This window comes from Diadema antillarum, unplaced genomic scaffold (genome assembly GCF_040938485.1).
Source record: "Diadema antillarum isolate AM-2024a unplaced genomic scaffold, OU_Dant_1.0 seq00002036_RagTag, whole genome shotgun sequence".
In the NCBI taxonomy this organism is placed as follows: domain Eukaryota; kingdom Metazoa; phylum Echinodermata; class Echinoidea; order Diadematoida; family Diadematidae; genus Diadema; species Diadema antillarum.
Window position 1 is genome coordinate 323,745 of NW_027272688.1, and position 15,795 is coordinate 339,539.

Sequence of the window (15,795 nt, forward strand, 5' to 3'; positions counted from 1 at the left end):
AATATGCTCATGATAAAAATAAAACGGAAAAGAATATCAAAATCTCTCTCGAAGTTCGGAATTGTATTAAAAAATAATCCTTCATGTTTGATGCCAAAAAACTAACTTGAAATCTTCCGTGCCCCTCTAAAATGTGGTGAAGACTACGTCGGCTAAATTACATTGTATCACATTAAAGGCACATTTTCTCATTTCTATTTCAATACCAGTCAGGAACTAGCAAAATTCAGACAAATAAATGTCTAGCGTCGAGTTAAAAAAAAATTACCCTCGCGTTCGCAGCGGAATTCCGGGTCTGTATTGGTCGAAATCTGTCACAAGACGCGGCGTGTCGCATTGTGTAGTATCTATATCGGCTGATGACTCAATGCTGTTGGCTATGAGCTTTGAGGTTGAATTAAATGAAATGTCGTCTGTAAGTCCTGTTGCAATCAATACACACATTGATACACACATAACCGTATGTGCAGGTTAATCTGTACTGGAAAGAAGAATAGAGTAAAACAATTCTGGTTCATGGGGCAAGGTAAAGTGCCTCCAAAGGATTTACATCCAAAAATAATTGCTCAGGACAAATACATGTTCATACTTTGTACTAGGTGTTACAAAAAACATTTCCCACTTTTGGTTCTTAATAATTCAAAAACTATATATCAGATAAAACTGTCATTGCTATGAGCTATAGTTGAATAGTGTACAATTTAGTTGGAGGTAATTTGAAAATTAAAGGACAAGTTCACCTTCATAAACATAAGGATTGAGAGAATGCAACAATAATAGTAGAACACATCAGTGAAAGTTTGAGGAAAATTGGACAATCGATGCAAAAGTTATGAATTTTTAAAATTTTTATGTTGGAACCGCTGGATGAGGAGACTACTACAGCTTGTGAGTCATATGCGTACAACAGTATAAAGAAAATGTAAAAGAAAATTCAACATATTTTTACTTTTTTCGCATAATAAAAGAGCACTTGACTTGCCTCTTTCTAAAGGCGGGGGGAATAATATTACCCATAACATCTGTCGGTAACGAGTCAGGGGAATGTGTACTTTTTTCAAAAGATGGAATTTTGTGAAATTCTCTTTATATTTTCCTTATATTGTTGTACGCATGTGACATCTAAGTTATACACCCTACATACACTGCAGTAGTCTTCTCATCCAGCGGTTACTGCACAAAAACTTCAAAAATTCATAACTTTTGAACGGATTGTCTGATTTTCCTCAAACTTTCACTGATGTGTTCTACTAATATTGCTACATTCTCTCAATCCTTATATTTATGAAGGTGAACTTGTCCTTTAAAGCCTATATCAGTTTCATGAAATCCATGATTTATTTCAATGTTAGGTTCCAGATTTTGATCGAATTTTAACCCTCTGTACAAAACTTGAACTTTACACAGGAAACAATGATGTATACACGTGAGTGTGTGCTTATAATGACCCTGGATAATGGACATGGCTACCGTACTTGTTCAGAGCTCTGCTGCAAGGCACATGAATGCTTATTATTCATGTGGATTGCCCTGAGCACTGCAAGTCTGAATTCTTGACACAGGGTGAAATGCATGCACATGAATGAAGTACTGTAAGCACATATTTTCATGTGCTTGCACACACCACATTTCAGAATGAATAAAGACTAGCTGCAATAGTGGAATTCCTCATGAAGCATTCCAATCCTGGTCATTGTTCACAACCATTGTCTGGGTATCAACAACACACTCGTATACACACCAATAACCCCTGTGAAAAAGTTAAAGTTTAGTGCAGAGGGTTGAAAATAGAGCAAAATCTGAAACCTAACTGAAAAATCAATGTTGAATTTAACAAAACTGAATCATGCTTTCATTTTCAAATTACCTCCAACAAAATTGTACACTATTCAGCTATTGTTCATATCAATGTTATTATTATCTGATATAGTTTTTGAACTATTAAGGATCAAAAGTGGGAAATGTTTTTTGTAACACCTAGTACATTGAATATGATTCATTTTTCCAAAAAAAGGGATTTCTAGAATCACATGGAACATTAACTGAAAGACGACATACACACACATGCACATGTGCAAGATGTAATATAATCTCTACACAAAAACAATTACATGACAATGCATACCTTCGAAATAATGACACACACACGCGACTCGCACAAGTGTAGTCTCACTTTACGACGTCACATCGCTCTCACCCGTGTTCATTCACTACCCCACTTCCGGTAAGAAAACATAATTTGCCCTGTTTTCAACAGAAAAATTCACAACCTAAAAAATGGTGCCCCTCTTCGTCTTTTAATTGATCATACTCGCTCAAGTTTCACAATTGTGTAATCGCAGAAATTACGGAGATCTATTTTCGATACCAGTCAGGAACTAGCAAAACATCAAACTATGATCTAAAAGCTTCCTAAACACTGGCAATATAATAATTTACTTTGATGCTAAAATGGACAACTATATTGAGATCAAAAAAGGGGAAATTAGGTATAAATTAATGAGCATAATCAGCTCTATAACTACCCAACCATCCTGGGTCAAACAATGCACTGCGAAAGCTATGAAAGCTGTCGTTGCGACCACTGCAAAAACTCTCGCAAAGTATCACGAAATCTCGTCAGTCTTAAGGGCACCAACTGCGCAAACGTGATTCTGAATAAAATTGTTGTTCGTGCCTTATTATCGCACGCGCTGCAGACTGACTGTTGTGGATGTTTGTTTACAGGTGTGCATAGGTTCCATAGCATTGAATGCTATCTACAACAGTAGCATTCCACTGGCTTTGATGTTCCATGGTCCGAGCTGCGCTTCCAAGAATTTGGATATAAATGGAGACCAAAGAAGAGGTTCTAGATTCTAAAAATATTGAGCTGCATTTTTTAAGGATATCTTGACATCCTGTATGGAACTTGGTTGCAATACGCCAGAGAAAAAAACATCCAAACTGTTTTCAATTCTACTTGACTGTTAATACCTACATGGCCTGAAAAAAAAAAGAGAAGGAAAACAGTGCTCATGAAAATTTAGAGGAAGTATTACCCTTTTGACATAGTGAGTGCTAAAAAGTAAGAAAAAAACAAAACAAATGCTCCTGTTCCCACTTGCCATGGTTAATTCTGGACTACCAAAGCCCCATCAATATTCATGACCATTCATCCAAGCAGTATTGTTTACAAATTACAGCTTGATATCATCCTGATCAGGTTGTGGTATTGAATATTCATGATGACAGTCTTGCCTGGGATTGGTGGCAGCACAACCTGTTTTTGTTGACTTCCTCAGTTTAGCCAACACCATTTGTTTTCAAGTGTTCTCACTGGCATTTTTAGCATCGCTATTTGGTGCAATGCACCTCAATTTGGTGCTCTGCAACCCTGTCAATTTGTGGTGCTAGATAGTTCTCTACTATCCGAGCGAAAGAGAATTGAGAATTAAAAATATGTACACTGTGTGTATCAAATGCATTAATAGGATGCCAAGGAAGAGATCCAAACTGCCTTGTCTGACATTATATCCTCTATTTTATCATTTGCCTCATTTTCACACCATCCTCTCTACAAAAAATCAAGTGAAAATACATTGTATTCACTCTTGAAGGAGTGAATACAAAGAACAGTGAATTTAGAGTGAAATTGGAGTGAATTTTGAGTGAAAATGTTCATTTTCACTCATTTTGGAGTGACGTCAGGGATCACTCGAAAATTTTGGAGTGATCCCTGACGTCACTCTAAAACGAATAAAAATGAACATTTTCACTCAAAATTCACTCCAATTTCACTCTTACTTCACTATTTTCTGTATTCACTCCTTCAAGAGTGAAAATTTTCACTCAATTTTTTTAGAGAGTCCATGTAACTGTTAACGGGATCATATAGTTTTGGTTGAGACTTAACTTCAGGTTTTTATCATATTTGGTGAGATAGTGAGAAACCTCTTATGAAATATGAAAGAGCATGTAATTCCAAGAGGGATTCAACGTTTATTTGATGAAAATTGGTTTTGAAATGGCCAAGATATCCAAAACAGAGCGATCCTAATAAAGTGTGGGACCCCCCCCCCCCCCCCTTTTATTACGATGGTTTCGTTTTACTTTGTTTTTGGATGTTTCAGCTATTCCAAACCCGATTTTTATCAAATAAACTTTGACTTCCTCTTAAAATGGTATGCTCTGTACTGTTTCATAAGTGTTTTCTTGGTATCTCGCAAAAAGTTAAAGCCCAATTTTCATCTCCACCAATACTGTACCATCCCTTTAAACTCAAGAAAAGCCTAACAAGCACAGAGAAACTTTTGCACAAATTCATGGAACTGGGGAGCAATACTGATGGTAAAAAGAATGTACATGTATATAGCACTTGTACACTGTACATGAGGATTTGCCATTAGACTACAATATGTATTTTACCTTGTCTTATTTTCTTCTTTTTTTCGGGAAACAGCAACAATTAAGAAGAGCAACACTAAGCATTGACTTTCACTAATTGCCACTAAATATGATGACAATTTTTGAGAATACAAGTGTACATGTGTATAACAATGCAGAATGGTGTTAATACTACAAATCAGCTACAGTTTGCAAGATCTGTATGTGACAAAACAAAATCACATTTGAAGGATATTGTATGAATGACATAATTTCTCTGAACTTGCCCTTTAGAGAATACTCATAAAACCTGTCCCATTCCTTTGTCTAGGAACTGGAATGAGGATTACAAAGAACTTATTAAATAGACTGTATGAAAGTTCACATTCATTCAAGCAATCCCAGTTTTCTGGTTTATGGGAGGAAATAAACAGCAACAACAGGGAAAACCATGCAGTCTTTCAAACACATTTTTAATCTCCATATCATTCCCCTTAAAAAAAAAAAAAAAAAAAAAAAAAGATGTATTCGTGGAAATCAAAGCCATGGTATAGGCCTACACAAAATGGTCAGATATTACGAACATTTACATACACTCTACCTTTGTTAGATTCTATAAATCAACATGAATACGATCTCCTTTTATATTTGTCATCTCCTCCCATCCATCCCCCCCCCCCCCCCCATCGAAACAAGCAATTAATCAACATCGGAAAATAGCATTCAACACAGTAAAGCTTTTTGTAGTATGTCTGTCCCCGCATTCACATTGGTCCCCGCGATGCGGGGAAAGTCCCGAGCTGTGGGACTTTCTCCTCCAAAACCATAATGTGAACACTCACTGGGACTTGTCCCCACCCCCCCCCCCCCCCCCCCCCATCCCCGCCAAGCAAGTCGGGTACGGGACAAGATTTGGAGGGGAGAGTGACCTTGGGGCGAAATTGATAGCGTCCAGCTGTGGTTATCAAATGTGCGCATGCGCTATGCCTGGCAGAGCTCGCCCCAAGCCCCAATTGCCCCCACAGCTCAGGGACAGATGAGATACCAATGTGAACGGTCAGTCCGAAAAAAGATAAGATCTCTTGTGGCTGTCCCCGCGTCGTGGGGACCAATGTGAACGCGGGGTGTGTTGAATGCTATTTTCCCATTTTGCAGAGTTACCAAGCACTTTTTCATTAATCAATCAACAAATTGAAATGGCATCTATAGGTTTATATCACAGCCATTCATAATATACAACCCGAGGTCATACAACCCGAGGTCATACATATTGTACAATCTAAAAGGGCACATTCAAAGGGCATTTCCACGAAAATTTGACGGGGGGAAATTACAGTTGCACCTGTATATTCTTTGTGTTTTGCATCATTTGACAACTCATGACTGTGGTGTGAGTCATCTCACATACATGGTACATGGTTACCATATGTCTAATAATTGACTCCAAATCATCAATTAGTGTCTGAACTGTCCGCTGTAAAGACAGTCTAGCGCTCGCCACAATCGGCGGGTTACGCCGTGCATCCAAGGCTATTCAGTGTCAGACTGTGCGATTGCTCATGCGTATCAACTCTGCCATTAAATTCACTCAAATCCAGCATTTTATGTGAAGTACAGCCACACACAATGAGTAATGTATCATCTTTTCGGTCTTTTTGTACACTTCATAACCAACTACAATGTACTGTAGCTGCCTACATTAATGGCATACAAAGACTGCCTCAATGCCAAATCCAGATTGTTAGACTGTGCTAAATGCTATCATGTAGGCCTACACTTTTGTACCTGCCACACAGCACTTTTACTCAATAGGCCTATCATATTCAAAACTATTCAAAATCCTGTATGCTTGGTGATGCTTCCAAAGCACAATCACTGCATATCAATTTACATGGTAATGGTATGAGTGTAACAGTTGATGTTAGTTGTACAGTAGTAGATGTACAAATGTATGCAACAGCACAAACAAGTGGAAAAAGAAATATCCATTTTTTTTTTTATTATTCACAAGAAGACTGTTCATAATATCTTAAATCTCAAAATGGAGCTAATCTTACAGCAAAATATTGCCTTTAATACACTGTACATTGTATCCGATGAATGCTATTGCCTCTGTATGGTTAATACAATTGCACATAAATGTAGAGCCTACAATGTATAATTATGAAAGAAATCAAAGCAAAATCACATAAACTTTTTACTTGCTTGAAACTTCCAAGCCCTTGACAGGGTTTCAAATGGATTTGTTTATAAATAAAATCAATTCAAATCCTTCCATCCCACTCAAGCTCCTTTCTGTACATTTCTACATATATTCTTCCAAGCTTCAAGATTCAATCAAGTGTCAACTTTTTAATAGTAGGCTATTTCACAACTTTTCCTTAAAATCATTTCAGTACCTACTTCCTTTACAAATATGCAAACAAACTGATAGCACCTTCTGGTGAGTATATAACACAGTGTAGTATCTCCAAGGTTATTTCCCCAGTGTGAATCGGCCTTGCTACTATATGGCAACTCTCTAGCATAGGCTAGCAAAGGCAAAGGAACATCACAAAACCTCTGCAAACAACAAATACAGTACACTTGGGGAAACTCTGGCCATAGGACAGAAAGCTTCCACTTCTATTCAATATGGATTTGTGATATTAAGAGACCTGTACTGAAAACATGCAATTGCAATTTATGGTCATTGTACAGCAATGAGTAACGTAGTGTTGCTACCAAATGTACATTATGTACGATGTAGTTAGTCGCATAGCAATGCTGGGGTCCATTGCATCTTCTTTTTGAATGATTTTTTTCCACAACAGTATAGGTCCTACAACTTGTACAGGGCTGCCAACACTGGAAACAAGGAAAAGTAGAAATTACGCGGTGTGTAATATATGTCCCCACCGGAAGTAGCATTTAGTAGCAAAATGTACAATATAGGTAAAAAATCAAGGTCAAAGGTCAAAGAAGTCAAGGTCAAAATTCTGTGTAGAAGTTTTGAAGCCCTCACCTAGTGCCATCACATAAAGCAAACAGAATCGAAATCGGGTTAGAAATGGCGAAGGAGTAGCATTTTTAGGTCACACCACATTTCAGAATGAACAAGGAAAAGTAGAAATTACGCGGTGCGTAATCTGTCCCCGCCGTTAGTAGCATTTAGTAGCAAAATGTACAATATAGGTCAAAAGATCAAGGTCAAAGGTCAAAGAAGTCAAAGGTCAAAATTCTGTGTAGAAGTTTTGAAGCCCTCACCTAGTGCCATCACATAAAGCAAACAGAATCGAAATCGGGTTAGAAATGGCGAAGGAGTAGCATTTTTAGGTCACACCACATTTCAGAATGAACAAGGAAAAGTAGAAATTACGCGGTGCGTAATCTGTCCCCGCCGGAAGTAGCATTTAGTAGCAAAATGTACAATATAGGTCAAAAGATCAAGGTCAAAGGTCAAAGAAGTCAAAGGTCAAAACTCTGTGTAGAAGTTTTGAAGCCCTCACCTAGTGCCATCACATAAAGCAAATGGAATCGAAATCGGGTTAGAAATGGCGAAGGAGTAGCATTTTGTAGCCAATGTACAATATAGGTCAAAAAATCAAGGTCAGAGGTCAAAGAAGTCAAAGGTCAAAATTCTGTGTAGGTCAATAGCACAATCAGGGTATGCAATTGTGTAACAGGACAAAAATGAAAAAACTTGGTGAAAATGCTTTTTTTGTTGTTTGTTGTAGCTGAGTGTTCAAATTTTCATTTCATGTAAAGAAAGAGTCATTAAACTGCGCATAAATTAGCATTTAAATTAGGGGTGTCGAATTACATTGAAATGAGTAATATATTGGAAAAATTCATTAAAAAAAAAGGAGAATGTTTTTTTCATCTGATATTGCTGTTAGATATTCCTGATAAATATCCCTTTCATTCACCACCAGCACATAGCCATGACATATCACAAAATATGAATAAATTTCATATTTTCACTTCTCAAAATGGATGATCAATTTTGTAGGCATTATTTTGAATTCAAATAAAACCACTTTTACATATTTTATCATATTTCACTTTTGCCAAAGAGTGAAGAGGCGAAACTTTCAGGAATAGGTAACAGACATATAGTGGCCATTATTACAAATTTTTATGAAATTAGGGCTCGTACTTTGGAAGATATGATATTTTTCATCAAAAAATTATCTGTACAGTTTGACCTTGAATGTGCACACACCGTTTGGATCAATTCTCATATTTGTAAACACAGATAGAAGAATGAATGTGAGATTTATGATGACTTGAGTTGATATCCAAGCTGTGACACTCAAACAATGACATATTAAGCCAAAATACTATGTTTTTGCTTATGATATCTTTAGAAATTGAACAATCATTGAAATATGAACACTGAACACTTATCATATGACCTTCATGCAGTATAACATGGGCATGTATCGCACTTTTTTATGCTCAGCAATTTGTAAAAATATAAAATAATAAGTTCCTATTGCTCAAATTTGCTAAAATTTTCACACAATAGATTTCTACATATATGTACAATTCATGGTTAAAAATACAAGGATATTCAATAAGGGGAAAAGATTCCTTAAAGTAGTCAAATTAGGATATACCTCACTGAAAATACTGAAAAACGGCTGCTCTTATTTTACTCAGCATTTGAAAATGGCTCAAAACTCAAAAGTGGCTGAACATTTGGCAAACAGCGCACCATATTGTAGTGTGTCTTCAGTACTTTCAGGAAAAGCAGAAAAATAAGCTGTTTCTCCATGTATAGCTGTACAGCATGGGTTAAAAGGTCACAATGTCACAAAAATAAGCCAGCATTACACTCCTACCAGGATGGGACTTCAGACCTCATAACTTTCTCCAGGTGAAAGAACCACTATTTTTTACTGCATGCAAGCAATGCCAGGAAAAAATCCATTAATTTGATACCAAACACATAGGGGTAGACTTAAAATATGGACCTCAAATCTTGATTTTACGTAAGTTGTAAAACGCTTTTTTTGACGCATTACGTGGGTTTTGGGGGACTTTTTGGTAATTAATCTTTAATAATTAACAGTAAATGAGAAGAAATTAGCTATTGTCTTACCACATGTGATTACTGATGTCTTAGCATGCTGCATGTGAATTTTTAAGTCAGTTGGTGCATTCTTTTAGAAGTTACAATTTTTTAGAGTGAGAAAGTCATGACTGCATACCCTGATTGTGCTTATCACCTGTAGAAGTTTTGAAGCCCTCACATAGTGCCATCACATAAAGCAAACTGAAGTGAAATTGGGTTAGAAATGGCAAAGAAGTAGCATTTTGTAGCAAAATGTACAGTACAGGTCAAAAATCAAGGTCAAAGGTCAAAGAAGTCAAAGGTCAAAATTCTGTGTAGAAGTTTTGAAGCCCTCACCTAGTGCCATCACATAAAGCAAACAGAATCGAAATCGGGTTAGAAATGGCGAAGGAGTAGTATTTTGTAGCAAAATGTACAATATAGGTAAAAAGATCAAGGTCAAAGGTCAAAGAAGTCAAAGGTCAAAATTCTGTGTAGAAGTTTTGAAGCCCTCACCTAGTGCCATCACATAAAGCAAATGGAATCGAAATCGGGTTAGAAATGGCAAAGGAGTAGCATTTTGTAGCAAAATGTACAGTACAGGTCAAAAATCAAGGTCAAAGAAGTCAAAGGTCAAAATTCTGTGTAGAAGTTTTGAAGCCCTCACCTAGTGCCATCACATAAAGCAAACGGAATCGAAATCTGGTTAGAAATGGCGAAGGAGTAGCATTTTGTAGCCAATGTACAATATAGGTCAAAAATCAAGGTCAAAGGTCAAAGAAGTCAAAGGTCAAAATTCTGTGTAGAAGTTTTGAAGCCCTCACCTAGTGCCATCACACAAAGAAAACGGAATCGAAATCGGGTTAGAAATGGCGAAGAAGTAGCATTTTGAAGCAAAATGTACAATATAGGTCAAATGTCAAGGTCAAAGGTCACAACTGAAATTCTGTGTAGAAGTTTCAAAGCTCCCATGTAGTGCTATCATATAAAGCAAACAGAATCAAAATTGGCTCATAAATGACAGAGAAGTAGCAAATTGAACATTTTGATCACACACGGACGCACAGACGGACGGACGGACAGACGGACACACGGACACACACACGTACGGAGCCCGTTTCATAGTCCCCTGCTCGAACTCGTTCGGCGGGGACAACTAGTTGAGAGTGAGACTCCCATAGGCCAATGCTATAATTTAGGAGTCAAAATGAGTGAGATCAATAGAAATGCATGCAAATGAAAAAAAGTTTTAGCGTGAGAAAGGACCAAAATGAGCGAGTCTCACGCTCAATGCATGAGAGTTGGCAGCCCTGCTTGTAATACAGTACGCGCAATAAGAAACGCCTCCGTCAATTTCGTTTTCCAACGAAAGTTCGTTATCGATCCAGTAGCAACGAAATCTGGACGAAATTTGGACGAACTTTCGTTATCGATCCAGTAGCAACGATTCTGACGCTTTGTGGACGCTTTGTGGACGCATTTCACGCATGACCGCCCGCTCAATTCCGTTCGGCAAATGCGTTGCTCGTTCGGAAAATGCGTGTTCGGAGCTCGGCAGTTTCGTCCAAATTTCGTTAGAAGCGTCCGTGATCCAAGGCGCACATGGAATACACGTGTGTGTAGTGGCCACATCCACTAGCCAGCCGGCAAGAATCACACTGCAAGACTCAGCAAGTAGCACAGCGGTCGGAATGAGAACTGTAGACAGGTGTGGAATTCACCTGATACACATGATAATATTAAAATGGTAATATGTATACATATATCGATGCCGTTTTCATTGAAGCAATTTGTAAAAGTTTTAGTTTCCCTTACCCTAGCTGTAAGTACGGTACCGTTATCACTGCATTTAGTAAGTCACCTGATACATCCATTTCATGCTGCTGGCTGCATGTAACCGTATTAACCAGGGAAAGTGCACGTGGTGATGGGAAAGGCGAGTGCGCCGTGTGTGCGTCGCCATTGCTATGGCATGGCTCGCTCGCCTGAACCACGTTCTGTGGGCTGAACCAGGCAGGTGAGACTGGCTGAACGAAACAGAGATATGTACGATGTACTAGTACGAGTAGTTCACGTGGTGGTTTTTTTTTTTTTTTTTTTTTTTACAAGCAGAAAATAAACAACTGTTGATCATGAAATAGACTAAATTACCAATCAGAGATCATTCGGGTTCATAGTATTTAAGAGAAATCACGCAATTTTGGCGAGCGGGAACCCACAGGAACCTTATCGTAGAATGCCGACCAAAAAGAAAATGGTTTCACTAAAATTGCGTGTACGTAAAATCCATTTGAGTATTAGAAAGAAAATTAACCCCCAAAAGAGGAAAAAAGAAATTAGAAGGATTTGTTCGCCGTTATTTGGTCATTAAATATATTTTCTTTCTTCAGCAATTGCGCGTTACATTGCCCGTTTTTTTATTGAATCAGAAAAGCAAAAAAAAAATATTTAAAACAAGACAATAAGTTTAATTCTTAGTTTCATATCGTTTATTTCTTTATTGGACAGAGAGATAATTCAGACGGTACGTGGAATTTTCAAAGCGACTAATTCTGACTGATTCTTAGTTTGACTAAGCTCTTTCTTTCTTTCTTTCTTTCTTTCTTTCTTTCTTTCTTTTTTTTTGGGGGGGGGTGAGGGTCATGTTCGTTGTACCCATGCACCCATATAAAGGTTCGTTAGTACGAAAATGAAACGTTCAGATACACGCGACTTCCCTACACGAAATACTAGTATAGATGTTCGTAAATGTGATAGTCAAATTATATTATGATTCATAATCCGAAAATGCACGAATGTTTGTGATTGGGTAGGTGCGTTATTGTCGGATAAGCAAACCTTCGTAGTACTGTAGTATCGAGCCTTTTGTATTCACGGATAAACGAACTTTTGGAATAATGAATTCTATATTAGAGCAAGACAATAAGTTTAATTCTTATATACTTGTAGTATGACATCGTTTATTTCCTAGTTGTGAAGCGGGAAGCGAGAGATAATTCTGAAAAGAAGTATAATATACAGACGGAACGTGAAATATTCAAAGCAGCTAAATGAGATTAAATCTTAAGTTGTTTATTTGTTTGTTAGCTTTCTTGTTTGTTGTTATGCTCAAGTGTTGGTGTAATACTTTTTTTTATTTTTTTTAATTTTTTTATTTATTTATTTATTTTTATTTTTTTTTTAGGGGGGAGGCATTTTTGTAGTACCCACGTAAAGTTCGCTGATGCGAAACTGATAAAATGTTCCGTAACACGCAAATTCCCTACACCTTGCAGACGTTCGTACCTAGTGTGAAAATAAAATCTATTATTATTTTTTTTTGTCATTGTTCGATTAGCAAACCTTCGGAGTGTCAATCCTTTCGTTTTCGGATAAACGAACTTCCTTTACTCACAACACCACTTTCAGAGTAACAAACTAGTCATTATTTCATTCGGGCATTGGGAATAGTTCAGGAAAGAAATATAGAAGGGAGGAAAATCATTAAGGCAAGAATTACGTTGGATTCTTATAGTTTGAAATAATTTATTCATTTCCTTGGTGTTCATTATTCCTAAAAAGAAAACGGGTGCGCTATTCCGATGGTTACGGCGTTATTTCGAATCCGAAACACGCATATTCCTTGTGCCTATCCATGTTTGTTGATTCGAAAATGTAATCATGCTGCGGGTAATTGCTATAGGGCCATATATTGTTTTATTTCTGTCTTTTGTTACATTATTATTATTATTATTATTATTATTATTATTATTATTATCATTATTATCGTCTTTCACTATTATTAACCAATAATTTGATTAACGAGCATTTTGTGGGCTGTTTTTTTTTTGGGGGGGGGGGGCATTGTCCGATTAGCAAACTTTCGGAGTGTCAATCCTTTCGTTTTCGGATGAACGAACTTCCTTACCTCAGAAGAAGAAATCAGAGTAACAAACTAGTCATTATTTTATTCGGGCATTGGGAATACTAGTAGTTCAGGAAAGAAATATAGAAGGGAGGAATCCCAAACACGCATATTCCGTGTGCCTACTCATGTTTGTTGATATGCTGCGGCTAAGGGCCTATAATATTGGAGGTCGTTTCTCATACCTCTCGTTTGGTATACGATTTCTTTCGTTTCATATCACTTCATTTGTTCCCTTTATATTCTGAAATATTTAAAGGTAATTCTTTCAATTGCCTCGCACTGTGTACATATGCATTTTAGTAACGGCGATTTCCCGCTTTGCTGCAGTATTTCGAAGGGTGTTTGATCCCAGCCGCTTCGGTGTGCTCTGTGGTAATGTTTATGTAGTTGTCGGGGAGGTTGTTGATACTTTGTTGTCATTTATTTTCGTACAGGCAGGGGCGGATCCAGGAATTCTGTAATATTTCTGGTGCCACTTCCGGGTTTCACTTCTTTTTTTTTCTTTTCTTTTAACGATAAATAAAGGGGGAGTGCGCCTCATGCGCCCCCTCTGGATCTGCCACTGCTACGTGTTTATCTCGAGTGATGGTGATCGTGTTTCTAAATGTTTATAAGAAAAGGACAAAATTATCGGAGTGATGCCTGATGATGGTGATGATAATCAACGATGCTGATGTAAAAGACGGCTTGCTGTGGATGCTGAGCGTACGTGCCCTTCGTTTATTTAAATGAGTTTTCCCTCTTTTACTCTTCTTTCCCCTCCCAGGAATGATAAAAAAGAAAATACCTACACCTCACAACAAAAGGAACCACGTGTGAACAACCATCATCAAGTTCAACCTAAATGTTCATCATTAGCAAAGAATAAGGGGGAAACACAAGTGACGGAAAATAATAGAAGCGACGAGATTGTCTTCTTGTGTAATGCGGTCTCTTGGGATTGGAAAAACCCCACCCTCTCCCTTTGTGGAAATTTCCACAAAACCAGGTGCGTGCCAGACCCCAGGTGCCAGTCGAAAGAATGCGCGCACTGGTCTATTCTCGATCGAAGAACTCGCTGGTGAGTTGAGTTAAAGGAATCATTGCAAAGATGTTCTGATTCTTTCGCCTTTCTTTAGGCGCATACATCGAACCGTCGATTATTGTGTACTTGATCTAAGTACAATGCATTTATATGTTCCCGAACTGTTAAAAGGAACTGATTAATCACTCAAAAATGCAATCACAGAAATATATGAAATGTCTCATATGCCTAGACAAATTCACTGCCATGTCCTATGTGATGCAGCCACCACCCGATTAAACAGCAAAATTATGACAATTAATTTCACGCTCATCAAAACTGCCTATTACTTTTCATTATATGAATTTTGGTTATCAACATTCGTTCGTGGATTTGTTTGTTTGCATGTTTTGTGTGTATTATTCCTCGATCCTGAAAGACGTAATAATCATTCGCATCGAACGTAAACTGTTTACCGTAACTAAGCCTATGGCGCATTCTATCCATTAAACTTGCAGTAGCACATGGTGCATTCCTTTGAACCATGTGTTTCCCATATCGGCACATCTGCAAACACATGTCAGCGATCATCGTTATGGCGAACTTTCCGATTACAGTCAGGGGAGAAGAAATCGTAATACTGTACATGTACTTACGAAAGTGATTATGCTTAAGATCAAATAAAATGAAGAAGCTTGAAAACAACTTCGCAACACTCAATCAAGTTTTGCATTCTCTCACACAAACTCTCTTGAGAAAATGAAAGCATTCCCCCTCCCATGCTAGATAATGAAGTTTCCATTACTACAGCCCAGCAAGTTTTGGGAGGGTACATGAATGTTTTTAGGATAGAGTCAAAAGGGACCTAAGCTTTCGATCATAGCAGAATCTTCGTCAGAAGCAAAATGGCAAATAGGAAGAAAAAGCAACCACATACATGTAAAGCGACTTCACACAACAAGAACAGTCAGGAACAGGCAAGGGACACGAAACAAAGAAAACAAAAGGAGAGGGTAGGATGTCATGGGCAAGGAGCCCAACAGGTAAAGGGAGGGGGATTAGAGCAGGAGGATGGACAGACAAAAGGCAGGGGAAGGTTAGTAATAGTCGTGAGGGCCAGGGGGCAACCATTGAAGGAAAAGGATGAATATGGAGGCAACATCAAACAAGATAAGGAACAACAGAGAGATAAAGAAAGGTAAAGAGTGAAATAGCAACAGCAAAGGGGGGGGGGTGAGCAAACAGCAAGCCCTAGAAAGGATCTGCACAAGTACCAAGAGGAGGCAACAAAATGAAAGTGAGAGTCAATCAACAAATGCAATTAACCATATCAAAGTATGGTAATAATGATACAGCAATAATGATGATATTGACAAAACAAACTAGAATAATAATCATTAAAGCACATAAAAAAAGGGGGACACAAAGTCCATGGGAGAGAAAACGTATACAGTGTACTTGCAAAGCAAGTATCAATAGGCA